The sequence below is a fragment of the Mus musculus genome, chromosome 4 (genome assembly GCF_000001635.26).
Source record: "Mus musculus strain C57BL/6J chromosome 4, GRCm38.p6 C57BL/6J".
Taxonomy (NCBI): Eukaryota; Metazoa; Chordata; class Mammalia; order Rodentia; family Muridae; genus Mus; species Mus musculus.
This window is the reverse complement of record NC_000070.6, coordinates 145,712,977-145,740,481: the sequence shown is the minus strand read 5'-3', so window position 1 is coordinate 145,740,481 and position 27,505 is coordinate 145,712,977. Positions and strand designations below refer to the sequence as shown.

Below are 27,505 nucleotides of genomic sequence, written 5' to 3'. Positions count from 1 at the left end.
TAATGGCAAGGACTCAACTTCCTGACAGGCAAGGTCAGTCCCTCAAAGGATCTAAATCTGGAGAAGTCAAGCTTTACTTTAAAAAAAAAATGTATTCCTTGACATAACAAAAATATGATTGTCTATTTCAGATATGGCATCAATTTTTTTTTTCTGTAAGGATTTGGAGCTATCAAGTGGAGTTCCAAAAAGAAAAAAACTGTCTATTCTGACCTATGGCTGAAAGATAATCCCCTAAATTTCCCTTAGAGCACAGGAGACATATTAAGTAAAATAATCCATCAAAATCAGAAGCCCTATGCTAAATGTAGTGGTTGAAAAAGAAAGGCTTGATAGGCTCTTAGATTTGAATATTTGATCACCAGTCAGTGGCATTATCTGAAAGGCTTAGGAGGGTGGCTTTGTTGGAGAAAGTGTATTATTGGAGATAGGCTTTGATGCTTTAAAAAACCTAAGGAAGGCCCATTGGCTCTTTCTACCTACTGCCTGCAGAACTGGATAATGAACTCTCAGCTACCATGTTTGCCTGTATGCCACCAGAATCTCCACCATGATAATGTACAAAACCTCTATCTCATTGATTTTCCCAAAGAACCAGCTTCTGGTTTTGTTGATCTTTGTATAGTTCTTTTTGCTTCTACTTAGTTGATTTTAGCCCTGAATTTGATTATTTCCTGCCTTCTACTCCTCTTGGGTGTATTTGCTTCTTTTTGTTCTAGAACTTTCAGGTGTGCTGTTAAGCTACTAGTGTATGCTCTCTCCAGTTTCTTTTTGGAGGCACTCAGAGCTATGAGTTTTCCTCTTACAACTGCTTTCATTGTGTCCCATAAGTTTTGGGTATGTTGTACCTTCATTTTCATTAAATTGTAAAGTCTTCAATTTCTTTCTTTATTTCTTCCTTGACCAAGTTATCACTGAGTAGAATGTTGTTCAGCTTCCACATGTATGTGGGCTTTCTGTTGGTTTTGTAGCTACTAAAGACCAGCCTTCGTCCATGGTGATCTAGTAGGATGCAGGGGATTACTTCAATCTTCTTGGATCTGTTGAGGCCTGTGTTGTGACCAATTATATGGTCAATTATGGAGAAGGTACCATGAGGTGCTGAGGAGAAGGTATATCCTTTTGTTTTAGGATAAAATGTTCTCTAGATATCTGTTAAATCCATTTGGTTCATAACTTCTGTTAGTTTCACTGTGTATCAGTTTAGTTTGTGTTTCCATGATCTGCCCATTGCTGAGAGTGGGGTGTTGAAGTCTCCCACTATTATTGTGTGAGGTGCAATATGTGCTTTAGTAAAGTTTCTTTTATGAATGTGAGTGCCCTTGCATTTAAAGCATAGATGTTCAGAATTGAGAGTTCATCTTGGTAGATTTTTCCCTTGACAAGTGTGATGGTTTGTATATCCTTGGACCAGGGAGTGGCACCATCTGAAGGTGTGGCCTTGTTGGAATAGGCATGACCTGGTTGGAATGGGTGTGTCACTGTGGGTGTGGGTATAAGATCCTCACCCTAGTTGCCTGGAAGTCAGTCTTCCAGTAGCGGCCTTTGGATGAAGACAAAGAATTCTCAGCTCTGCCTGTGCCATGCCTGCCTGGATACTGCCATGCTCCCACCTTGATGATAATGGACTGAACCTCTGAACCTGTAAGGCAGCCCCAATTAAATATTGTCTTTATAAGACTTGCCTTGGTCATGGTGTCTGTTCACAGCGTAAAACCTTAACTAATACAACAAGTAGGAAGTATCCTTCCTTATCTTTTTTGATAGCTTTTGGTTGAAAGTTGATTTTATTTGATATTAGAATGGCTACTCCAACTTGTTTCTTGGGGCCATTTGCTTAGAAATTTGTCTTCCAGCCCTTAACTCTGAGCAAGTATCTGTCTTTGACACTGAGGTGACTTTCCTGTATGCAGCAAAATATTGGGTCCTGTTTACATACCCAGTCTGTTATTCTATGTCTTATACTGGGAAGTTGAGTCCAATAATGTTAAGAGATATTAAGGAAAAGTGCTTGTTGCTTCCTGTTGTTTTTTAATGTTGTTTTTGTGTTTGTGTGGCTATCTTTTTATGGGTTTGTTGAAAGATTGCTTTCTTACTTTTTCTAGGGTGTAGTTTCCCTTCTTGTGTTGGAGTTTTCAATCTTTTATCCTTTGTAGGGCTGAATTTGTGGAAAGGTATTGTGTAAATTTGTTTTTGTCATGAAATATCTTGGTTTCTCCACCTATGGTAATTGACAGTTTTGCTGGGCATAGTAGCTGGGTTGATATTTCCGTTCTCTTAGGGACTGTATGACATTGACCCTGAATATTTTAGCTTTTATAGTCTCTGGTGAGAAGTCTGGTGTAATTCTGATACATCTGCCTTTATATGTTACTTGACCTTTTTCCCTTACTGGTTTTAATATTATTTCTTGGTTTTGTGCATTTGGTGTTTTGACTATTATGTGATGGGAGGAATTTCTTTTCTGGTCCAATCTATTTGGAGTTCTGTAGGCTTCTTGTATGTTCATGGGCATCTCTTTCTTTAGGTTAGGGAAGTTTTCTTCTATAATTTTATTGAAGATGTTTACTGGCCCTTTAAGTTGGGAATCTTCACTCTCTTCTATACCTATTATCCTTACGTTTGGTCTTTTCATTGTGTCCTGGGTTTCCTGGATGTTTTGTGTTAGGAGCTTTTTGCTTTTTGCACTTTCTTTTACAGTTGTGTCAATGTTTTCTATGGTGTCTTCTACACCTGAGATTCTCTCTTCTATTCTGTTGGTGATGCTTGTATCTATGACGCCTGATCTCTTTCCTAGGTTTTCTAACTCCAAGGTTATCTCCCTTTGTGATTTCTTTATTGTTTCTGTTTCCATTTTTAGATTCCTTCCCATATTTGCTCGTGTTTTCCTGCTATTTTTTAAGGGATTTTTGTGTTTTCTCTTTAAGAGCTTCTACCTGCTAACCTGTGTTCTTCTGTATTTCTTTAAGGTAGTTATTTATATCCTTCTTACAGTCCTCTATCATCATCATGAGATGTGATTTTAAACAGAGTCTTGCTTTTCCTGTGTGTTGGGGTATTATTCATGGCTCACTGTGGTAGGAGAACTGGGTTCTAATTATGCCAAGTAGCCTTGGTTTTCTGTTGCTTATGTTCTTGCCCTTGCCTCTTGCCATCTGGTTATCTCTGGTGTTAGCTGGTCTTTCTGTCTCTGACTGTGTCTTGTCCCTCCTGCAAGCCTGTGTAACTCCTGGGAGACTAGTTCTCTCTGGGAAAAATTTGGGTAACAAGGGCTATGGCACAGGGTCAGCTCTGGGATGCAGATGGAAGCCAGAAGGATCCCGTCCCAGGCTGTGCCTTGGTTCCTGTGTCCTGATCGCTCTGGCTGGGTCGCTCTTGGGCCAGGATTTTGAGCAGAAGTTGTGGTCTTACCTGTGCTCACAAGTACATTGGTGCTCCTGGGAGTTCAATTTTTTCCTGATGGTATTTGGGTATGCATCACTGTGGCACAGGATCAGCTCCCAGTGCAGATGGAAACTGGAAGGATCCTGTCCCAGGCCGTTCCTCGGATCCCGTGTCATGAGGGCTCTGGGCTTGTCCCTCTGAGCATAAGTGGTGGTCTTACTTGTGCTCACGGGTGTTTCCACACTCCTGATAGACCAGTGCTTTCCCACAGGTATTTGGCTATGGAGCGCTATTGCATCCCTTACATCTTTTAAGATCACCATGGATTAAAGCCTAACTTCAACAACAATAGAAACAACAGAAAACCTACAAACTCATGGAAACTGAATAACTCTCTAATGAATGATTACTGGGTCAAGGAAGAAATAAAGAAGTAAATTAAATACTTTCTAGAATTTAATGAAAATGAGGGAACAGCCTATCCAAACTTATAGAGAGCAATGCTAAGAGGAAAGTTCATAGCACTAAATGCTTTCATTTAAAAAGTGGAGAAAGCTCAACTAACAATGGCAAACCTGAAAGCTGAAAGCTTTAGAACAAAAAGAAGCAAACACACTAAAAAGGAGTAGAAGACAAGAAATAATCAAACTCAGGGCTGAAATCAATCAATTAGTAGCAAAGAGAATACAAAGAATCAATATAACTAAGAGCTGATTCTTTGAGAAAAACCAACAAGGTAGACAAACTCTTAGCCAAACCAACTGTAAGGCAAAGAAGAAACAGTATCCAAATTATCAAGATCAGAAATGAAAAGGGAGATATAACAACAGAAACTGAGGAAATTAAAGAAAAACCAAAAAACAAAAACACAAGGTTCAAAAGCCTGTACTCCACAAAATTGGAAAATCTAAATGAAATGGATGATTTTCTAGACAGATACCATTTACCAAAGTTAATTCAAGATCAGGTAAACTAACCAGTCCTATAAGCCCCAAGGAAATATAAACAGTCATTAAAAGTTCCACAAGAAAAATAAAAAATCCCAGGGTTATAGGGTTTTAGCACAGAATTTTACCAGAATTTCAAAGAAGAGCTAATACCAATTCTCCTCAAACAATTCTATAACATGGAAACAAAAGGAACATGGCCAAATTCATTCTATGAGGTGACAGTCACACTGATACCTAAAACACACAGACTCAACAAAGAAAATTTCAGACCAATTTCTTTTATGAACATGGATGCAATAACTGAAAGAAAAAAATCATGTGATCATCTCATTAGATGCTGAAAAAGGCTGTGACAAAATATAACAGCCCTTCATGTTAAAAGTCTTGGAGAGATCATGAATACAAGATATATACTGAAACATAATAAAAGCAAGATACAGCAAGCCAATAGCTAATATCAAATTAAATGGAGAAAACCTTAAAGCAATCCCACTAAAATCAGGGACAAGACAAGGCTGCCCACTCACTATCTATTCAATATAGTATTTGATGTTCTAGCTAGAGCCATAAGACAACAAAAATAGATCAAGGGAATATAAATCAGAAAGAAAGAAGCCAAAGTATCATTATTCACTGACCATATGATAGTATACATAAGCACACCCAACCCCTGCCCATTGAAGTACCAGGGAACTTCTTCAGCTGATAAATACCTTCAGCAAAGGGGCTAGATACAAAATACAAAGAAATCAGTAGAGTTCTCTTATACAAATGATAAACAGTCTGAGAAAGAAATTAGGAAAACAACACCTTTCACAATGGCCACAACTAATATAAACTATCTTTGTGTAACTCTAACCAAGTAAGTGAAAGACCTGTAGAAAAAGAACTTAAAGTTTCTGAAGAAAGAAACTGAACATACCAGACGGTGGAAAAATCTCCATTTTCATGGATTGGTAGGATTGTAACATAGTAAAATGATCATCTTACCAAAAGCAATCTACAGATTCAATGCAGTTCCCATCAATTTCAACACAATGTTTTTTACAGTCCTTGAAATAGCAATTCTCAACTTTGTATGGAAAAAGAAAAAAACCCAGGACAGCTAAACAATATTGAACAATAAAATAACCACCATCCCTGATCTCAAGCTGTACTACAAAGCAATTGTGATAAAAAACAAAAGACTGAACGGTATTAGTACAGAGACAGACAGGTTGATTAATGGAATCAAATCAAAGACCAGAAATTAACTCACACACCTATGGACACCTGATTTTTGAAAAGGAAGCCAAAACTATGTAATGGATAAGAGAAAGTATCAACAAATGGTGCTTGTCTACCTGAATGTCTGCATGTAGAAGAATGCAAATAGATCCATATTTATCACCCTACACAAAACTCAAGTCCAAGTGGATCAAGAATCTCAATGGAAAACAGGATATACTACATCAAATAGAAGAGAAAGTCGGAAATAGCATTTAACAAACTGGACAGGAGACTACTTCCTCAACGGAATACTAGTTGCTCAGTCTCCAAGATCAACAATTGATAAATGGGAACTGGTGAAGCTGAAAATCTTCTGTAAAGCCTACAGATTGGAAAAAGATCTTTACTAACCCTACATCTGACAGAGGGCTAATATCTAAAATATATAAGGAACTCAAGTAGTTATACTGTAACAAATCAAATAACCCAATTTAAAAATAGAATACAGATCTAAACAGAATTTTAAACAAGGAAATCTTGGATGGACAAGAAGCACCTAAAGAAATGTTCAACATTTTTAGTCCTCAAGGAAATGCAAATCAAAATGACACCAAGATTCTATCTTACAGCAATTGGAATGACTGAGTTCTAAAACTCAAGTGATATTACATGCTAGCAAGGATTTAAAGAAACTGGAACACTCATTTATTGTTGGTGGGATTGCAAACTTGTATAATGACTCTGGAAATCAATCTGGCAGTGGAAGTAGTTCTACCTCAAGACCCAGCTATACTGCTCCTGGGCATATACTCAAAAGATACTCCACCATACCACAAAGACATATGCTCCATGATGTTCATAGCAGCTTTATTCGTAATATCCAGAAACTGGAAACAACCCAGATGTCCCTAAAACACAGAATGGATAAAGAAAATGTGGCGATTTCCACAACTGAATACTACTCCACTATTAAAAACAAGGACATCATGAATTTTTAATGAATGGAACTAAAAAAAATATTATCCTGAGTGACCTAGTTTTCCAGACCGAAAAGAACATACATAGTATGTACTTACTAATAAGTGGATATTAGCCATAAAGTACAGGATACCCAGGATACACTCCACAGACCCAAAGAAGCTTAACAAGAAGGAAGGCCCAAGTGAGGATGCTTGAATCTCAGAATGGGGAATAAAATAGTCATAGGAGGCAGAGGAAGGGAGGGAACTTGGGGGTGGTTTTGCAGGAAAATGGGAGGGTCAGGATTAAATGTAGGGAGAGACAGGAGAGAGGGCCGGAGCACCCAGAGAATGACTTGAAATCTGCAGCTGCCAGTAGTAGAGATTGGAGAGTGGGCAGAATCTCAAGTATGTGCCAGAGACCTGGGATAGTGGAAGCTCCCAGGAGTTAGTCAGATGACCTTAGTTTAGAAGTATAACAATGGGTATATGGCAGGACCCCCAGTGGAGGGCTAAGGGCACCAACCCACCAAATTTCTACCGTTTACAAGAAATGCAGGGACAAAGATGGAGCAGAGATTGAGGAAATAGTCAACCAATAACTGGCCCAACTTGAGCCCCATCCATGGGCAAGCACCAGTTCCTGATACTATTAATGATAGTCTGCTATTCTTGCAGATAGGAACCTGGCATAACTGTTCTCTGAGAGGTTCTACCTAGCAGTGGACTAAAATAGATGCAGATACCAACAGCCAAATACTGGACAGAGGTCAGGAACTCTTATGGAAGAGTTGGGGAAGGATTGAAGGTCCTGAAGGGGATAGGAACTCCACAGGAAGAAAAACACAGCAAACTAACTTAGACCCTTAGGAGCTTTCAAAGACTGAACCACTAACCAAAGAGCTTCCATGGGCAGGACCAAGTCCCCCAGACCCCATACACACACATGTAACAGATGTCTCCATGTGGGTTTCTGAACAACTAGAGCAGAGGCTGTCCCTAAAGCTGTTGTCTGTTTGTGGAACCTGTTCCTCTACAGGGCTGCTTTGTCTGGCCTCAGTGAGAGAGGATGAGCCTAACTCTGCAGAGATTTGATATAAGGATGGGAGGATACTCAGGGAATGGTGGGCACCCTCTCAAAGGAGAAGGGGAAGGGGGATGAAGGGAAGTGACTTTATGGGGGAGGGACTAGGAGGAGGGGGCATTTATTGGGATGTATATTTTTTAAAAAGATATGCATTTACTTTATCACATGACTATAGGAAAATCCAGAATACATTTCATAAATATAGTCACCCTTCTTTTTTTTAATTAGATGTTTTCTTTATATACATTTCAAATTTCAAATGCTATCCTGAAAGTTCCCTATATTCTCTCCCTGCCCTGCTCCCCTACCCACCCACTCCCACTTCTTGTCCCTGGCATTCCCCTGTACTCGGGCATATAAAGTTTGCAATACCAAGGGGCCTCTTTTCCCAGTGATGGCCGACTAGGCCATCTTCTGCTACATATGCAGCTAGAGACACAAGCTCTGGGGGTACTTGTTAGTTCATATTGTTGTTCCTCCTATAGGGTTGCAGACCCCTTCAGCTCCTTGTGAACTTTCTCTAGCTCCTTCATTAGGGGCCCTGTGTTCCATCACACTGTGAGCATCCACTTCTGTATTTGCCAGGCACTGGCATAGCCTCATATGAGACAGCTATACCAGGGTCCCTTCATCAAAATCTTGCTGGCATATGCAATAGTGTCCGGGGTTGGTGGCTGATTATGGGATGGATCCCCGGGTCGGGTAGTCTCTGGATTGTCCATCCTTTCATCTTAGCTCCAAACGTTGTCTCTGTAGCTCCTTTCTTGGTCATCCTTCTTCTTAATAAAAGAACACCTGAGTTAGGTTAGCATGCATGTAACAGAAGACATGTGTGCATGGAGCAGGGGCAGGTGGTTGGAAATATATGTCTAAAATAGCTAAGCAGTGAATCAGAAGGAAACAAGGAATCATCCACGAGAATGAGGTCCATACCATAAAGAACATGAAGATAATCCAAGGCAATGGAAACACTGAAGGAAATGAGGAGGAATAGGAAATATACCCAGTACTTTGTGCTGCTCTACTGGGGCAGCATGGGGAATGGTGACAGAGCAGAGAGGGTAGGGTGGAGGGAGGCATTGCATATATACTCCATAGTTTGCTCTTATCGCTACTAAAGGGAGGCAGGGATGGGCGAAAATAGGAACCTTTTCCCTCCTTCACAGGAGACAGAGTCAGTTCAAAAGGCTTATATGCCTGAGACAAGACAGAGTGATAAAGCCTGGAGATTGAATCCCTCCTAGAGAAAGCTTATTCAGAGAGTATTCACTGTAGGTTTGACCCACCAGCAAGTGCTTACCCACCTAAAGTCCTGGAACAAGATCACCTGCTGTATCCCCTGAGAAACGTTTTAATGTCCCTTTATGGTTGTTCATGTTACTGGAGAAACTGAGTTTCTTTTCAAAGTTCTTAGTCTTATTAATAAAATGAATTAAAAGTGGACTTATTAGGAAAAGAAAGGGCCCTTTATTAGATCTTGAGAGGAAAATAACAGTCAAGCAAGTTGCAAATCTTAGCAGTTGCCAGGGAGAGGGAGATTGAGAGAAAGTCATACCTTTCAAATTAAGCAAGGATGTCAGCAAGCAGCTGCATGGCCAAAGATCAGGTGGGGATTCAGAAGATTTAGAAAGCTCAATGTAGAAGAATGAAAATAGATCCATACTTAGTACTTTTCACAAAACTCAACTCTAAATGATTCAAAGACTTCAACATAAAAATAGTTACACTGAATATAATAAAATAGAAAATGGGGACTACCCTTAAAGTCAATGGCACAGTAGAAGACTATGTGACCAGAACACCATTAGTTTAGGCTCTAAGATCAAGAATTAATAAACAGGACCGCAAAAATTTGAAAACTTTCTGTAAGACAAAGGGCACCATCAATCAGACCATGTAACAGCCTATGTAATGGGAAAAGATTTTTTTAAACCAATTCCACATCCAATAGAGGGCTAGTATCTAAAATATATAAAGAACTCAAGGAACCATATACTTTTTAAAAAAAATAAACCAATTAAAAAATGAGGAACAGATCTAAACAGAATTCTCAATAGAGAGATCTCAGATGTCTGAGAAACACCTAAAGAAATGTTCATCATCCTTAGCCATTAAAGAACAAACACAAAACTAATTTAAAATTCTGTCTTAGACTTGTCAGAATGGTTAAGATCAATAACACAAGTGAGAGCATATGATGGCAGAGATGTGGCGCAAGAGAAACTTGGAGGAGCCTCCATTGCTGGTGGAGTGCACACTTGCACAGCCATTATGGAAATCAACATGTGGGTTCCTCTGAAAGATGGGAATCTATCTCAAGACCCAGCTATACCACTTTCAGCCACATACCCAAAGGACACTTCATCCTACCACAAGGACACTTGCTCAACCATTTCATTGTATCTTTATTCATAATAGCCAGAAAATGGAGATAACCTAGATGTCAACAGATGAATGGATAAATAAAATGTGGTACATTTATACAATAGAGCATTATTCAGCTGTTAAAAAATGACATCATGGTCAAGTTGCCGTGGCGCGGAGAACTCTGCAAAACAAGAGGCTGGGGATTGCGTTAGCAAGAAACCAGTTCTCGCCGGAGCTTGGGGAAGGAAGTCTCTCTGCGGAGGTCTGAGGGAAGCAGCGCTCGCAGCAGGTAGACAGACGCCGAGCCGTCATCATGGATAAAGGTGACCCCAACAAGCCGCGGGGCAAAATGTCCTCGTACGCGCCTTCTTCGTGCAGACCTGCCGCGAGGAGCACAAGAAGAAGCATCCCGACTCGTCGGTGAACTTCGCTGAGTTCTCCAAGAAATGCTCCGAGAGATGGAAGACCATGTCTTCAAAGGAAAAGTCCAAGTTTGAAGATTTGGCCAAGAGCGACAAAGCTCGTTATGACAGGGAGATGAAGAACTATGTTCCTCCCAAAGGGGATAAGAAAGGAAAGAAAAAAGACCCCAATGCTCCGAAGAGACCACCGTCTGCCTTCTTCCTGTTTTGCTCTGAAAATCGCCCAAAGATCAAAATTGAACACCCAGGCCTGTCTATTGGAGATACTGCGAAGAAACTGGGTGAGATGTGGTCTGAGCAATCTGCCAAAGATAAACAACCGTATGAGCAGAAAGTAGCTAAACTAAAGGAGAAGTATGAAAAGGATATTGCTGCATACCGTGCCAAGGGCAAAAGTGAAGCAGGAAAGAAGGGTCCTGGTAGGCCAACAGGCTCAAAGAAGAACGAACCAGAAGATGAGGAGGAGGAAGAAGAGGAGGAAGAGGAGGAAGATGAAGAGGAAGAAGAGGAGGATGAAGAATAAGTGGCTGTCCTAAAGTGTGGAGTATATTTGCTCAGGCAATTATTTTGCTAAGAATGTGAAATTCAAGTGCAGCTCAACATTAGCTTCAGTATAAAAACTGTACAGATTTTTGTATAGCTGATGAGATTCTTTGTAGAGAAAATACTTTTTAAGAAGAGTTTGTAGCTTTTTCAGGGGCTACAACTACAGTTAGATTTAAAGCTTTTGATGTTGAATGTTTCTAAATATTTAATGGCTTTTTTAATTTCTTATGCTAGCAAAAAAAAAAAAAACTTCATAGGAATTTGTATTACCAGTAAAAAAATTTTTTAGGATGTTGCATTTTTTTGTTTTTTTTTTAAATTTGTAATAAAATAATGTATATTAAAAAAATGACATCATGAAGTTTGTAAGCAAATGGATAGAACTCGAAAAAAGTCATTCAGAGTGAAGTTACTCAGACCCAGAAAGATAAATATGGTATGTATTTGCTTATATGTAAATATTAGCCATCAAATAAATGCTAATCATAGACCCAGAGAGGAATACGGGGTTTGAGGAGGGGAAATGGGGTTGAGGAAAGGAATCCAGTGAGAGACAGCTAGAATTGGCAGGCATTTGAGGGACAGTATGCGAACCCAGTTCAGTGACTTTCTAAAATATATGAAGGCCATCCTAAAAAAATTCCCAAATGATGAGGGAAAAGGAGTCCCAACTAGCCATGTCTTGACACCAAATGAAGCTTCCAGTTCTGGGAATACATCCTGTTGAGTTGTTGGCCAAAAGGGTCCTACAGAAATTCCCAAATAACCCTGGGTGTTGCCAAGACAGTAGGTTGCTCTCTGCAAACTGACAGCAAGCCTTATTGCTGAAGACAACACCTACACAACTCATTAAACTTGGAGAGGGTGAGCTGGTGCCTGCATAGAACCATCGCTCTAATGTCTTTGGTGAGGATATATAGACAAAGTATATTTCTAATAAAAGGGGGTGTTGAGATGAGAGCGAGAGCTTGCACACATACAAGAGATGGAGAGAGAGAGAGAGAGAGAGAGAGAGAGAGAGAGAGAGAGAGAGAGAGAGAGAGAGAGAGAGAGAGAGAACCCAGAGTCTCTGGAAAAGCATACTTAAGCTTTTGGACAATATCTGAAAGACAGTTACTCAAAAGAAAAGAAAAGGAAAAAGAAAAAAAAAAAGAAATGTTGACCCAGATATTAGATAACCTGGACAGTGTTGCCCAGAGGGAAGCTGTGTAATGACTGTAGGAAGGGAAGGTAACTACTTATGTCATTGAGAGGGTAACTACTCCTCCCCTTTCCCAAGCATGTCTTCACATGAATCAGATATTCTGTGGAGAGGACTCCATGCCAGATGCTTGACAGTGAATTAACTCTTAAGGGAGGGAAGAACATTATGTTTTAATCATGGGTCGCTTCAGAATGTTACATCTCCATTTAGAGTCACAGGTATTCCACACTTTTGACTAGGATGCCTAAGGAAGACTGGTTATGATGTTTATCTTTCTAGTTTACCAGGGAAATAGGAGGAAGGGTCCAAAGCCTGTGGGGAGGGGTCTCTCCTCAACAACCTCCCAGGCTCCTAATCCCAGTCTAGCTACTTAATAATGCCAACCAGAAAGAGATTTCACATTGGTGACACGTAGGTCTGACAGCTTATCTCAGATGACCTTGCAGGAGACATGGGAGCTGGAATAATGATGTGTGGAGTCACAGAACTGAATGTGTGTGTGCAATATGTATGTATGTATGTATGTATGTATGTATGTATGTATGTATGTATGTATGTGTGTATGTATGCATGTGTGAATGTATGCATGTATGTATGTATGCATGTGTTAATGTATGCATGTATGTATATGTATGTACGTATGCATGAATGTACGCATGTATGTATATCTCAAGATCTAGAAGGTATTCATATGGTGTGTGTGGACTCCTGAATTTGTTCCCTTCCCAATGTGTCTAGCTGAATAAATCCCTTTTCTCTGATTTTCACTAGTGCATGTGCCTGTAGTTGGTATACTGAGGACTGGCATGCAAACCTTGCTTTTTAAGGCTGCTAGGGCCCAGGTTTGTACCTTAAACTCTGTTAACATCAAAAGCAGTGGCACGGTGGGGCAATCAGGTCTGTAAACACAGTGCAAGTTTCTGGAATTTCACAATGCTTCATTGCTAGATATCTCAGACTTTGCACTAAAGGGAAAAAAAATCACCAAACAGGAAAGTAAAACATTGCCAATATTAAAAAAAACAAACAAAACAAAACAAAACAAAACAAAACAAAACAAAACAAAAAAACCCAATCTCCAATATAACCTGGCATTGTGGTGCAAGCTACTTAGGAATCTGAAGCAGGTCTGTGAGCTACCAGGCCTAGGTCTTTTTTGCTAAGTAAGCCAAAAGCAGTGAAATTAGTGGTTTATCTTAACACACAGCTTCAAGCTGACTCAATCAAGAAAAACAAACAAAGCTGACCCTTTTTTCTTTGTCTATATGTTGAAGATCAACCATCAAGGCCACATCACATTCTGATTCTGAAACTAACTAATCCAAATACAGCAAACCCTGTAGGAGTGGGGTGTAGTATAGCCCAGTCTATCTCTATATCATCTCTCTATCTATATATTTGTGTGTGTACACACGCACACATGCACCTGCATATATGTTTTCAGTTTAGAACTAGACTAGCATTTGGGGTGCTCTTGCCTGGAAAAGACAATCTCTCCAACTCCTGAATCACCTGCTATCGAATCCTGAATCACCCCCTAAACTGTATATAAATTATATCCAGTTGACTGTAGCACTCAGTGTTGAAGCCTCATGGGCTTTTTTTGTCTCCATCCTGTTTGGCATGTTTGTACGTGTTATCCTGGTTTGGTTTCAATTTGGAGAGTCATGTTGATGAGATTATAGGTGTAGATTCTGATGTTACTAGGAGACACAATCTCATAGCAAACTCCCTGACCTTTCTTCTGTAGTGTTTCCTAAACTTTCAGATTGGGAACATTTTGTAGGTGTATCCAATGAGACAAGGCTCCACAACTCGGGGTTTTGATAGGTTGTGTTTTAATGTGGCAGTGTCTGTATGTTGCAAAGAGAAGTTTCTCTAATGAGGGTAAAAATAAATGTTCATAAATTATTAGAGATTATGCTGGTTTAGTAAATCTTTGGTTGTATAGATTATCCTCTGGTAACCAGGACTTTACTAGCACTAAGGTGTTAGTTAAGTTTCCAGCACCAACATGGCCTCCTTGTTGAGCAAGTCCTAAATCAAATTAGAGAGCTGTTGGCTACCACCAAGCTATGTGTGGCACTACTTCACCATTGCAGTTATCATGTTATGCTGGTTGTTTATGTGGTTCATAGGTGTCATGGCTGGGAAGGACAATTGGTTGCCTCCATCCTTTGGAAGCTTGTATGATGACTTCTGACATCATGAAAGCTAGTCCTCAGAGAGGAGACTTTCAGGTCAGTTTCAACTCAGGGGCCTCTGAACCCTGTTTCTCATCTACATGGTGTCTTCATCAAGGTATTTAAATAGAAAATTTCTAATTTTTTATTATTTTGGGTTCTTTGCAGTTGTTTTATTTTTGGGTACAACGTTTCAGTATGGGTCCCAGACTGCCTTCAAACACAGTAGCTTTCTACCTCTCCCTTGGAAGTACTAGCATTGCTGGCATGTTCCACAAACTTTGGGATTTCTTTGAAGTTTTCATAGCCAGACATCAGAACTGAACAGGAGGCCCTGGGATGTTTTTCTTGTTAACTCTGAGACTAATAGTGTTTGAAGTGGTGGACAAGCTGCTTGAGGGCAGAACATGAGCGTTGGTGTTATAAGTGGTTGGACTTTGAAACATCAAGGCCACAATGTAGTTTCTGATTCATGCCCAGAATCAGCATGATAGAAAATGGAGTGTACCAGGAGGGCAAGTACTACTTGATGCTATGTTCATTTTGATTACTGTCTCATGGGGCTGAAGATATAAATTAGAATATACTATTTTGTATATTTACTTAATAATGCATTTAAATGTTTGTGTATACCTCTTGTGGCAGAGAAAGTGGTATAAAGTAAGGAGCAATTTAAAAATAGTAAAGATGAAGGATAGGGGTGTAACCTAGTGCTGGGACTCTTGTCTAACATGTTGGGACTCTAAGTTATATCCCTAGCACAACCAACAAACCAACGAAATCAAATGTAAAAATGAGAAATAATCAGTTACCTAACAGCTAGAATGTGTTGTAAATTGGCACACAGTATTATTACAATGGTTAATCTTCATAGTCTACCTGATTGGTTTTAGAATCATCATGGAAACAAAGTATGTTTATGTGGAGCAATGGACTGCACATAGACAGCCTGGTCTCCAGTCGAGCATAGGTCTTGAACCCTGGGGGGAACCGATGTGTGGTGATTCCTACCTATATGGGACGGAAGGCATTCGATCATGTCTTCTGGACCCTCGGCTCCTATCGAAGTTACCCTCCCCACAGCCCCCACAAGAGAGGTGTGTGGCTATCAGCCATGTAGGAGCACCACCAAGCCTTCCCATATGCAAGTAAGGTTTCCCCCAAACTCTCAGTCCAACCCAATGAGAGGTACCTGCTGTCTAAGCTTGAATCACCCCCAAAACAGCATATAAATTCTATCCAGGAAATTAAAGGTGAGCGAGAACTATTCTGTCCCTTGAGTTTTTTGTTCCAAGAGCTGTAACACTTGGGAAGAGATCTTCTCTCCCGAAGAAGATCTCCCTGAGGTCCTTCCACAGGCCTCACTGGTTTGGCTTCTCGTAGGCTCAGCCAGACAAGACTCAGTGCATGGCCAGCTTGGAGTTACTGAACGACCTGGAAGAAAAGGCAGAGACTTCATCTCCCTTCCTGCACTCACTTCCCTTCACAGGAACCCTCGCAGCAGGACTGGCCAGAGGTCTCTGTGGAAAACCTCTGGTACCCAGGCCCACATGTTTAGGTTTGTCTGGATAGGTTAAATGAGAAGAGAAGACCTAGCTTGAGTGTGGGCAGCCCTGGGCTGGGGCTCCAGGTCGAACAAAAAGGAGAAAGTGGGCAGAGCAGCAGCATTCATCTTCTGGCTGTGGCTGTAATGTGATGTAACGTGCCTTTCTTTCCCTGAAATGATAGACTGTATTTTTTAAGGTATAAGTGAGAATAACAGCAATAATCATAATATGAGAAAAATGTTTTTTCTTTAAAAGTTGTTTATCAGATATTTGGTCATAGAAATAGGAAAAGATACTAATGCAATATGAATGATCAAAATTAACAAGTAGGCAGGCGTGGTAGTCCTCATTCTGTAATGCCCGGGTTTCCCTGGAAGGTCTGAATGGGAGGCACAGACATTTTTGTATATAGACATTTGGAGCAAGTTGGGTACAAGTTCCATTTCAGATACTGGGGTTGAGGTGCCGTGGCATTTCCAGCATGCCTGGACTTTTCTGCTTGGGAACTCACTGTATTGGGAAAATACTGAAAGAGATGCTTGGAAGTGTGTGTGTGTGTGTGTGTGTGTGTGTGTGTGTGTGTGTGTGTGTGTGTGTGTGTGTGTAAAGTAAGTGCAGAGAAACTCTCTGGAATCTACCAAGGATGACCCCAGAGACGACTCCTAGTAATGGGGGATACTGAGCCTGACACACTCTTTCTTTGGAAGAACCTTCCATTCCAGCTCAGGGTCGCGGGACAGGGGGGTCAAATGTCAGGTTCAGCGTCCTCGAGCACATGGGAACCTCGGACTTGTCTGAAGAGTGCACTACACTAGAAACTGGTACGCTCCATTCACAACTGGCCACCACAGACATTCCTTATTACTGTTTGTCTGGAACCTTCCCCTATAACTTAAATCATCGAACAGTCAGGGTTAAGTGTTAGTGTACATATTTCCAGAAATTTTGAGAATCTCACCTTAGGGAAATGGTACTGTTAAATTTTTGTACACTGAAAAAGTGTCCTAAAATATATCACTAACAAACGCTTACTCTATTCAGAGAAACTTTTGCCCATTTTAAGCTAGAAATGCCTTGGGATCTAGCGACATCATTTCTGCAGCTAAGTATCAGTGGCCAGTTTTGACGCCCTCTCATGGCGTACATGGGTAACTGCAGCACTCCCTTGTAAAACCCATTAACTGCTTCATTTTTTTAAAAGTCAGGATTAAAAAAAATTAAAATTCATTTAATATACATAGAGTGGATTTCACTCAAATTTTCTTATATTTTGCTAATGCTTTAAAACTGGATAAAACTCTCTCTCTGTCTCTCTGTCTCTCTGTCTCTCTGTCTCTCTGTCTCTCTCTCTCTCTCTCTCTCTCTCTCTATATATATATATATATATCTGTCACAGAAAAATAATAATGTAAACATTCTGGAAAAATAGCATAGGATGACAATTAATGATAATTATATTTTTTCATTTATTCAAAAATGAGTAGAAACCAACTATTTTTAGTATTTTATTTTATTTTATTTTATGTGTATGGGTGTTTTGCCTGCATGCATGTCTGTGTGCCATGTGCATTTAGTGCCCACAGAAGTGGGAAGAGGGCATCAGATACACTAGGGATGAAGTCAGAGGATTGTGAGCTGTCATGTGGGTACTGGGAATTGAACCTGGGTCCTCTGAACAACCAGCCAGTGCTCTTGGTCACTGAGCCATCTCTCCAGTCCTGCCCTGCCCTCTTTTAACTTCACAGTATATTGTGAACTTTTTCTCTGTCTATAGTAAATGTATAATTGAATCACTTGTCAGTTTCCGGATAATTATCATTCAATTTTTGGATATATATAGATCACAATATAACAATGTTTATATGCATGCTCTATAGAGCAAATAAGTTCATCCTTTAAAAATATCAAATTTTAGTGTTTAGTGTCTGGGGAGATTGAGTTACCATTGTTTCTGAACTAAGTCTGTGTTGCATTTTCTTTTAGGCAGGAGCTCAGCTGGGTTCAAGAGAGAGAGGTACAGTGGCAAAGCATCGGTTTGCCAGATGTGCACCACAAAGGCTGGGGGGGGGGGTGAAGCACGAGGTTGGCATGGTCGCAACCTGACAGTTGTGAGCTGGGTGGAGACATTACGGAGCGCCAGGCCAGAGAATCTCCAGGAGATAAAATAGGTCAGCCTTTGCCCACCAGTGCATGGCCAGCCAGGCTGCCAGGGCAGAGGCACAACCGTGGGAGCGTGTCGGCTCTACTTTTTAGATATTTCCTTCAACAGAGACCCTACCTTTAAAAAAAAAAAAGATGGAGAGTGATGGAGGGATCTATGTCAATTTTTGATGTTTGGCCTCCACATGCATGTAGAGTGGCCACACACACACACACACACACACACACACACACACACACAGAGAGAGAGAGAGAGAGAGAGAATAATATGTTCACAAAGGGTCTATACCATTCCCAGCACGTGACAGGTGCTCAGAACAATCATGTTGACGTTTGACAGTGCTCTTCTCAAAGCCATGGTCATAGAAGTGAAGTTAGTCTCAAGATACCTTCTGAATGCACACCATGGAACCCCCTCTTCTTCTCAGCTGTTTCTAAGGGTTCAGACTAGACGGACTTGGCTTTCATGAGAGTCATTTCATAGTACCTGTACTGAGCTCAAGGCTAAAGAAACCCCTGTATTTATCATCAATATCTATGAAGCCAGTAGCTTGGATAAAGGTACTAAGATTCACATTTTTTAAATGAAATTTATTCCCTCTGCTTTGAAACAATAATGGCTCCCTCAAAAGTTTTGGTTTAGTCAACTAATGGTTACCTAGCTAGGCAGTGATTCTCAGCCTGTGGGTCATGACCTCTTTGGTGTGGCATATCAGATATTCTGCATACCAGATATTTACATTATGATTCATAACAGTAGTAGGATTACAGCTAGGAAGTAGCAACAAGAAAACTTAGTGGTTAGGGGTCACCACAAGATAAGGAGCTGCATTAAAGTATTGCAAAATTAGGGAGGTTGAAAACCACATATCTAAAGATATAATACAACTATATCTAGTTTTAATTCATTAATAAAGTAATTAAAAAATAGTCAGGCATGGTGGCTTATACCTGGAGTCCTAGAATCTGAAGCAGAGGATTGCTGTGAGTTTGAGATCAGTTTAGGATACATGGTGAGTTCAAGACCAACCTGGATTACAGTGTGAGAGTCTTAAAAGCAAACAACAATAGCGACAACAAAAGGGACAGACATCTCAGGGCAATACTAAATCATTCTAGTTCACATTATCTACTCTGTTAGGGAAGTGATTTACAACAGGTAAAATGTGGCAAATGGTGACCTTTAACAGCACGGAGTTAAGCTGGGAGGTAGGAGGAAATTCTTCAATGAAGACCAGCAGAAGGCATTCTGGGAGAGAAGAGAACTCTTCCCACTTCTCCCCACCAGGAGTGAGATGCCCCCTACTTCACTGCTTTCTTTCCCTCTCTGCTTGCTCACCCTTCGGCCTGCTCTGGGAAGGAAGCTGGCAGTAGATGGGCTGGCACAGAACTGGTGAAGAGGTGTTGCTGTGGCAGCACAGAAGGGAAGTGGCAGCTCTTATGTGCATCTTCACAGTACCTCTTGCTGATGGTTTGCCGCAAGACCGTGGTGTCCCTATCCAAGCATGAAGAACTTCTCAGTGGAACAATGTTACACCAGATTTCTTCATGGCTATGGATGGATGTCAGAGACAGTGCTGGAATTACCCCAGAACAGAGATATGGTGGACAGATGGTGACCCCAGAGACACCCACTGTCTAGCTCTGCTGACCTGAACACAGCAAGAGGGACTGTGAAGATGTATGGAAGAGGTGGGGAGATTATTTTGAACTATCTATGGAGATCTCAGGGAATCACAGGAGCCCCTGTGGAGGGAGGCGGAGTGAAGAGAAGGCACTCTGACATTAAAGAAATCAGCAGGAATGGTGTGGTTCTGAAGGGTTGAGGAATGAGGCAGCTGAACAAGGAAAGGGAACTAGTTTTCTTATCAGACACAAGATAAGAAAACTAGTCATTCAGAAGACAGAGTAGATGTAGAGATGCAGGGGAGCATCCTTCCAGGAGGTGGCACCTTTGAGCCCTTTGCTTCAGCCAGTCACTCAGATGCCAGACTCTGTACAGACTACAAGACTATGTGGCTTTAAATCTATAAATATGCATTGTACAGTGTAGTAAGAAGTTGAATTCAAGTTCAAGTTCGTAAAAGACCCTGTGCAACCTCAAATCTGAGCAAACGTTCCCTTCCCCAAGCAATCTTGTCTAGTAGTAACTCTGTCCTGGGACAACTTACTCTCCAGGCCCAGGTGGCATAAGGAAGAAAGTTTTATCCCTAGCTTTCAGCATTTGGAAACCCTCCACATCTGTTCTCCCTGGGCTATGCTTTCTCAGCTTTGGGGTGTCTAAATCTTCTACTCTCCTTTACCAGAGTTCCCTTTTTATGTTTACACCCTGTGTTTACCTGGCCATGTGGATTCTGTCCTTCGTTTGAACTCAGACTGCTGTGCCTGTATCGTGTAAGGTATGATAAACCTAGTCTGGTAGAGAACCTGGTTCTAGAGGTCTTTACAGGGAATGGGGTGTTGTGGTATCAGCAGAGAAAAACAAGAGCAGGTGTTAAGCAACTGTAGTACCCAAGGCGTTGTGCTAAGCTCTTCTTGAACGGTTTTATATAACAGATGTGGAATAGTGAGATTTTCACTCCCCTGGTATTTAAAAAGTCTAGTATTGCCAAGTCTGACTATAGAGGCATCCCGGGCAGCTGCGGGCACTGTTTTACTTAAGATTTCCAGTGCTGTGATAAAACCCCAATGCCATAAGCAACTTGGGGAAGAAGGGGCTTATTTCAACTTAGATGTCCACAACATAGTCCATCAGGACTCAAGCAGGAGCTCAAGCAGGGCTGGAACCTGGAAGTAGGAGCTGATGTAGAGACCATGGAGGAATGCTGCTTACTGAAGAGCTCCTTATGTCTCTTGTACCCCAGGTTGGGCTTGGATTTACTGCGTAGTTGAAGATAACTCCTGCTTGTTTAGTGTTGGTCGCTGGGCATAGCAGGCAGAAAGGAAACAGTTCCTGGTGGTGGAGCCCTTGAGTTACCACCAGATCTCTAGACTCCTGTCTTCTTCTTTTTCTGCAGTCTTTTCTGCCTGTCTCTGATCCATGGGAAATGGGCTTATAATTTAATGGGTGTTCATATAAGAATTATTAAAAGAATCTTTGGCTGAACAATGTTGGTCTGCTAGTGTATGTGTGTATGTGTGTATGTGTGTGTGTGTGTGTGTGTGTGTGTGTGTGTGTGTGCACGCACGCATGCATGCGTGTGAAACTATGGGTACTCCAGTTCTTCCTTTAGAACTTTTGTTCTTTAAGGGAGCATTTTTTTAAATAGATATTTTCTTCATTTACATTTCAAACCTGAAAGTCCTCTATACCCTCCCCCCTGCCCTGCTCCCCACCCACCCACTCCCACTTCCTGGCCCTGGCATTCCCCTGTACTGGGGCACATAATGTTCGCAAGACCAAGAGCCTCTTCTCCCACTGGTGGACTACCAGGCCATCTTGAGGGAGTGTTAGATGAATAATTCCATTGACTGAAGCACTGTAGACTGTCAAGCCAATCAGGTTGGAGTGAGGAAGCCTGGCTCTGAAGACAAAAAAAAAAGAAATCAGATGCTCCTCCTAGGTCTCTGTATCTTCATGCCTTGGTCTATTTCTCACTGCCCTGAGAAATCTGAGCTCAACATGAACAGCTCCTGGAACCACATAGCTGAAAACCTTGTGTCCTTCAGAACAGGTGAGAGTCAGCAGAACCTTTGTGTGTGATAGGGTTGGCAATGAGGTTGCTAAGGCAGCTGCTTGAATATGTGACCTGGTGTTTGTCTTATGCAGGAAACACTCACTGAACAGTGCAGCTAGCCACAGGTGGACAAGACAGGAGAGAACGAAAGACTTGGGGCTAGAAAGGAGAGGGACAGCATTCTAGAGTCAGGAGAGGTATGAGACTGTCTCCCCCTTCTCCCCGCCTGTGTTTGGCTGGGCTCCTCTTAGTCCTTCACATGCGCCATGATTTCTCAAATATGCTTCCAGCATGCTGCAAATTCATTAATGCTTATTCTAATTATTATATTAATTAACTGAGGCCAGAGGTGGCCAGGGTCATAGTAGAATGTCCATCTCTTGATCATGCATTTCTAAGGGTGAAAATGTGTGGCAAAGAGGTGCTTTCCCCAAAACCAATTCAGAGTGTTATAAAAATGCAAGAAGTCAGCAAGCTAGCCAGCCAGTCAATCAGTCCTCTGAGGGCTATGCTTTGATTGCTACAATACCAGTCTGAAGCAACCTCATCCGTTCTCTAGAGTCATGGGCAGAACTTTATGTCTTCTTTTTCTCTTTATGATGATCATTAGGAGTCTCCTAAAAACTAGCTCTGGATGTCCAGTGTGAAGAAGGGACAGGTGGGAGAGTAATTAGGGATATCCTCATTTTTGCAACTGAACATCTGTGTGATGTCAACAAGTCACAAAGTCTTCCTAGGCTTTAACTTTCTCATTTGAAGAGTGAAGAGGAAGATGGACGGATGATTCTGTGCATCTCAGGAGCAGTACTCTCCTAGGCTCCTTGATGGCTTTGAGCAGACTTCTGCTGAGACCCAGCTCTGGGATGTCACCTAAATTGTGACCTTTCAGGACACTAGCACTGCAGCCAACCAACAGTAGATAGAGGGTGGGAAGAGGAGTCTACCCCACTAGGCTGCTGTTCTGCAACTCGCAGTTTTGAGATCCAGAGTGTGCATCAAGAGTTGTCTGTGCCATATGCTCCAAATGATCTCAGCAAATTTGATCCCAGCACTAGGGCTTAAGAGGATGCTTCTCTCAAGGCCAGGTCCAACCAGGGCTTTTAAAGCAGGGAGGGACCTGAGAAACAGATGTGTAAAGCAGGAGTTGGTGTCCCTGGGAGGACATTAGCAATCTGACCAGTTCCCAGACTGGAAGTGGTCATGTGGCTCTTGACTTATTACCAAAGTCAGGAAGGACATTCTTTTCCATGAGGCAGAAGACTCCTGGGAGGTGGAGACTTTCAGAGGCAGCTCTTTGTTTGCTGTTTGTGTGCATGATTTCTCTTTCAGAGATGCCAGGAGGCTTCATGTATGGCTTGGCTTGATAAGCCATGTTAGAATGAGAGGAATTATAAACGCTCGCCATTTTTACTATGCCATCATTATTATGGTAATGCAATCAGTAAAATATACCTGCCTCTTAAAGTCTAGTGTAATTGGATTCTGCTGAATTGATGCAATTAAAAGAATTAGGGAGCCCATTCGGTGATTTATGTTTTCTATAAAAACTTTCTCAAAATAGCAAAAAAGGAAAAGATTAGGTTTCACCCATGGCTTTGCTTTCTCTAGTCTAACACTCCACCTCCTGGAGAAACACTACATAGTATTTAAGACTCCAGATAGTTTAAAAACTAAGAAGACTGTCTAGCATCAACAAATCTGTAAAATTAAAAAATAAATATCCATAAATGAGAGGAGAAATTCTTACTTTATAGTTGATTTAGTAGCACTTCCTTAATAGCATTACCTTCAAAGACATGTGTAGCATGAATGTGCCAAACATTACATAATTGCAAAGAAATTAGTCAGAAAAAAAATAACAAATGCTTTTAGGTTTGTGTCTTTGACTTGCAAACGAAAATTCAGAAGCTATTTACAGAGTTTGAAGCAATGATGTCTGGACCAGTGTCTAGTATATTTAATATTTCTTTCTTAGAATTTAAATTAACTTAAATAGCTATTGACTGAAGTCATCATACATAAGGAGCATTTTAGACAGTGACTGGCATAAGCATCAATGAGTTAATTTCTGTCCTGTTTTCCCTGAGGAGCTCAAGGCAAAACCCGTTTTGATGATTTGGGAATAAAAACAAATGTATGAGGGAAAAGAAAACTCAGAAGAGGAATAAAATCTAAAATCAGGTGGTGTGGCTTATGAAAACTGGTACTAGTAGATATACCATTTGTACTAGCTGGTTTTATGTATCATCTTGACACAAGCTGGAGTTATCACAGAGAAAGGAGCTTCAGTTGAGGAACTGCCTCCATGAGATCCAGCTATGGGGCATTTTCTCAATTAGTGATCAAGGGGGAAAGGCCCCTTATGGGTGGTGCCATCTCTGGGCTGGATGCCTTGGGTTCTATAAGAGAGCAGGCTGAGCAAGCCAGAGGAAGCGAGTAAAGAACATCCCTCCATGGCCTCTGAATCAGCTCCTGCTTCCTGACCTGCTTGAGTTCCAGTCCTGATATCCTTTGGTGATGAACAGCAACATGCAAAGTGTAAACTGAATAAACCCTTTCCTCCCCAACTTGCTTCTTGGTCATGATGTTTTGTCCAGGAATAGAAACCCTGACTAAGACAGAGCGTTTCAGTGTATCTCTTCCCACACATTGCTAAGGCCACAGAAGTTCTCAAGATGGATCAGTAGATGGCTATAAGGCAGACACTGAGTGGCTTTTGGAGCTCTACCGGGATCCTCTTGGCACAGTAAGGACTTTCTGCCTGAGAGAAAGTGTACTTCTGGGGTGATGAATCTTGGAACTCACTTTCTGTGAGGAGGAATACTGTCTTTTCTTTCTATAATACCTTTTAGCTTTTCTTCCATCTTCCCTCAGGGAAGGCAGGGCTGTTCTAATCATTGAAGGGCAACTGTGTTATATCCTATGATAGGGGATAGCTGGAGGAACGTCTTTCTAGCACCTATGAGTGCAATTCCTATGCACAAATTTTTTCTTTGTTGTTCGAAATGCTTCTAATCTGCCTTCCTCTTCTAAGTTCATGGCTCTCTCAGGGTTCTCATAGCTATCATGCCTCCCTGACTTTCACTGGAATTGTATTCTGTTCTGGAGAAGATTCCCCACCCCCTGCCCTAACAGTAGGACTTGACTACAGCTCATTTCTCATGTTCTTTTCCCCACCATGGAATGAGCACTGGATCCAAGCCAGGTTCAAGTAGATTCTCTGGAGGGTTAAAATAAGAACCAAGAAAATAGGAGCCCCCTTTTTTTTTCCTGGTAGAAATATTGGGAAGGAATGAGTCCAGGGCTCTACCGCCAACTCTAACCTATAATACATGAAAGACGGCACATGGATTAACCTAGACCTCATTGAAAGGTACAACAGCAGAGAGATGAGGAAGGATAGAGTAGGTATGGCTAAGGAAAGTTGGGAAGAGAGAAAAAGAAAGGAGGGAGGAAAAAATAATTAGGGAGACCCAATGACGTTTCTATAATTTTAATCTTCCTAAGTGTCTTAGTCAGTGTTCTATTGCTGTGAAGAAACACCACTATCATAACGATTCTTAAAAAGGAAAGCATTTAACTGTGGCTGGCTTACAGTTTTAGAGGTTTAGTTCATTGTCATCATGGCTAGGAAGCATGGTAGCCTGTGTAAAGACATTGTGGTACAGGAAAAATGAGAGTTCTATATTCAGATCCACAAGCATCGGGAAAATAGAGAGTCACTGGGCCTGGCTTGGGCTTCTGAAACCCTAAAGTCCACCCCTAGTGACACACTTCCTCCAGCAAGGCCATACCTCCTAATCTCTTTAAGTAGTGGCACTCCCTAATGACCAAGCATTCAAATATTTGAGCCTTATGGGGGACATTCCTATTCATATTACCATACTGTTTTGGTTTTTTCTCTTCAGTTCTATAATTCTACAATATAGTCTAGAAATCCCTATCCAGTGGATTAATTCTGAACTGAGTTTTCTTTTCATTTACAGTCTAAAGAACCTAGAACAAGAGAACTGAACTCTGCCTACCATTTCAGTCTTCTGGTTTCCCTGTGTTTTCAGCTGCACAGACATGGCTGGCTCTCAGAGTCCCAGGAGCCTCGGGTTTATGCTGCCTGAGACTGTCCCTTTTCAGGCTGATCTATAATTCACTGTGGCAGTATTAGGCTAACTGTAAACGTCTTGGGCATTGGATAGTCTTCGTACTGTTCTTATAGCTAGTTGTTTAGCTCTTTACAACTGCTAAGATCTTATAACAAAAGTGGCAAGATAAACTACTTTCTTTTTAAAATTGTTTATTTATTATTATTGTTGTTGTTATTGATTTTTTTCTTCTAGACAGGGTTTCTCTGTGTAGCCTTGGCTGTTCTGAGATTTGCTGCATATACCAGGTTGTCCTCAAACTCAAAAGGTCTGCTTGCCTCTGACTCCCGAATTTTGGGATTAAAGGCATGTGCTGCCATCTCCTGGCTGCTTTTTTTGTTTTGTTTTGTTTTGGTTTTGGTTTGTTGTTGTTGTTTTGTTTTTTGTTTTTGTTTTTGTTTTTCAAGACTGGGGTTTTCTGTGTAGCCCTGGCTTTCCTGGAATTCACTCTGTAGAACAGGTTGGCCTTGAACTCAGAAATCTGCCGACCTCTTCCTCCCAAGTGCTGGGATGAAAGGCATGTGCCACCACTGCCCGGATACGACTGTATTTTTATTTCATTCAGAGACAACAACATTTTAAGTTTCCACCAAGAATAGGCATGTACCAATGTTTTAACTTTGCTTTTACAGTTTGGCTGACATTTGTTATTTTTGTTTTCTGATAATAACCATTTTTTAAATTTTTTATTATTATTTTAATTAGGTACTTACTTCATTTACATTTCAAATGCTACCCCAAAAGTCCCCCAAACCCTCCCACCCCATTCCCCTCCCCCAATACTCCCACTTCTTGGCCCTGGCGTTCCCCTGTACTGAGGCATATAAAGTTTGCAAGACCAGTGGGCCTCTCTTTCCACTGATGGCCAACTAGATCATCTTCTGATACATATGCAGCTGGAAACACGAGCTCGGGGGCGGGGGGGGGGGGAGGAGGGTACTGGTTAGTTCATATTGTTGTTCCACCTATAGGGTTGCAGACCCCTTTAGCTCCTTGGGTACTTTCTCTAGCTCCTCCATTGGGGGCCCTGTGATCCATCCAATAGCTAACTGTGAGCATCCACTTCTGTGTTTGCTAGGCCCCTGCATAGCCTCGCAAGAGACAGCTATATCAGGGTCCTTTCAGCAAAATCTTGCTAGTGTGTGCAATGGTGTCAGTGTTTGGGGTCTGATTATGGGATGGATCCCCGGGTATGGCAGTCTCTAGATGGTCCATCCTTTTGTCTCAGCTCCAATCTTTGTCTCTGTAACTTCTTCCATGGGTGTTTTGTTCCCAATTCTAAGAAGGAGCAAAGTGTCCACAATTTTGTCTTCGTTCTTCTTGAGTTTCATGTGTTTTGCAAATTATATCTTGTATCTTGGGTAGTCTAAGTTTCTGGGCTAATATCCACTTATCAGTGAGTACATATCATGTGAGTTCTTTTGTGATTGGGTTACCTCACTCAGGATGTGCCCTCCAGGTCCATCCATTTGCCTAGGAATTTCATAAATTCATTCTTTTTAATAGCTGAGTAGTACTCCATTGTGTAAATGTACCACATTTTCTGTATCCATTCCTCTGTTGAGGGGCATCTGGGTTCTTTCCAGCTTCTGGCTATTACAAATAAGGCTGCTATGAACATAGTTGAGCATGTGTCCTTCTTACCGGTTGGAACATCTGGATATATGCCTA

At 41.3% G+C, this 27,505-nt stretch overlaps 2 pseudogenes; one reads left to right on the top strand and one right to left on the bottom strand.

Moving 5' to 3' along the window:
* The window catches only part of Vmn2r-ps15 (vomeronasal 2, receptor, pseudogene 15), a 74,243-nt pseudogene that overhangs the window by 35,436 nt on the left and 11,302 nt on the right, over positions 1 to 27,505 (bottom strand).
* Positions 10,126 to 11,043, top strand: Gm13232 (annotated as a pseudogene).